This window comes from Echinops telfairi, unplaced genomic scaffold, assembly GCF_000313985.2.
Source record: "Echinops telfairi isolate 266 unplaced genomic scaffold, ASM31398v2 ScPeMD7_7424;HRSCAF=8462, whole genome shotgun sequence".
NCBI classification, from domain to species: Eukaryota; Metazoa; Chordata; class Mammalia; order Afrosoricida; family Tenrecidae; genus Echinops; species Echinops telfairi.
The window spans coordinates 68,385,775-68,387,420 of NW_022111324.1; the positions used below are offsets into that span (position 1 = coordinate 68,385,775).

A 1,646-nucleotide genomic window follows, 5' to 3' on the forward strand; every position below is an offset into this window, starting at 1 on the left:
TTCTTGGTGTCGTAATGCAATGGCAATCTGCTCTGGTGAACCAGGCTCACACCATTACAAGGAAGCTCAGAACACTACTTTCTTTGGAGGTGAAGCCAGCCCCACTTGAACTTCTCTTGGATCCCTCTGGTCCACCATGATTATAAATACTTAATTCATAAATACTTTCCCCTCCCCTTAAATGAATCAGTAGACATTAAAAACGGGACAACAGAGTCAAAAAGAGATACGTGCTTTTCAGTATAAAGCATTCTCCCTCACTGTCTTGCTATCACAGTGCAGCCCTGACTGCCTGAATATGCTCAGGAAATGTAATCAGTAGTGTCTGTGTTTGGTGATGGTCATTAAAAAGAAAATCCAAAGCGCACAGTGAGACAAATCAGAGCACTGACTTCTTGCAACATCAGTTTCATCTAAGCATCTTCCTATGAGAGGGCTGCTCGGATAAATCGTCTTTGTTCACCCCTCCCTCCAAAAATAAATAAATACAAACATAATTGTTTTTTAAGTTAAACCATTTAGACATTCCTCAGCCCCCGTAAACAAACTTTGCCAGCGAATAGCAGTCCCGCTGTTGTAAAGAAAATGGATAAGACGAAAAGTACATATGATGGCCTGACTACGTGCGCTGGGTGTAAAACCCTATTGGCAATATTAGGGCAGCCATCAGAAAGGGATCATTCTAGTGAATGCTATCCATCAAGCACGTTTGTAGCTTCTCTTCGCCAGTGGGAAATCGCCAGCATGTGACATGTGACAATGACATGATTCCCATGATGATGAAAAACAGCGTGGTGACCTACTCTGAGAGGGAGGCACGTTGGGTCTCCTGCATGGATTGCTTATGACACTGTCGCACAAGGCCTGGTGCTGATCCAGTCGGGGTGGGTGATACTGGCGATGGGGAAGAGAGATACTGAGATGATGGTCAGTTTATCCATCAACCTGCCCCGCTCCCCCGACCCGCTTAGTTCCGGGAAGGCCACAGCCTTCATCCTCCCGCCCTACCGCTGCCACGACCCGAGTCCCCCCACATCAATGCGGGCGCCTGCTCGCGCCCCTGGGGACCCCCGCACGCTGCTCGCACCTTCCATGCCCGGGACCCACAACTGTGTCGCGGCCTACACAGCCGGAACCCTGTTTTCTTTAACATGCTTTTCTCTGAAGTGTGGAACAATTTCAAGCACATTATATATGGTTGAACAATTTTGTTTCATTGCCGTTTATGTTGTTAAAAACTCAAAAAACCAAACTCACTGCCATCGAATGAGTGGAAGCTGACAGTGACCATCTAGGACAGGGTTGGACCAGCCTGTGGGTTTCCTACACCTTGTGGGCCTCCGCCTAATTCGTACCCACTATGCCACCAGGGCATTGTTAGGTGCCTTTCAGTAGGTTCCTAACTCACAGCAACTCCACCCACAACAGAAAGCACTGTCTGGTCCTGCATGAACCTCGTAGTTCTTGCTATGTTTGAGACCCTAGTTTCTGTCTTCTCCAGGGACCAATCCCTTCTGATAGCATGTCCAAAGTAAGTGAAATGAAGTCTCTCCATCCTCACTTTAAGGAGCATTCTTTACTTCTTCCAAGACACATAGATTTGCTTGTTCTTCAGGCAGTCCATGGTATATTCGATATTCTTTGCC

General features: G+C 47.1%; 1 pseudogene; it reads right to left on the reverse strand.

Annotated features, from left to right (window-relative positions):
- Positions 1-518: 518 nt before the first annotated feature.
- Positions 519-941, reverse strand: LOC115872370 (annotated as a pseudogene).
- Positions 942-1,646: the final 705 nt, after the last annotated feature.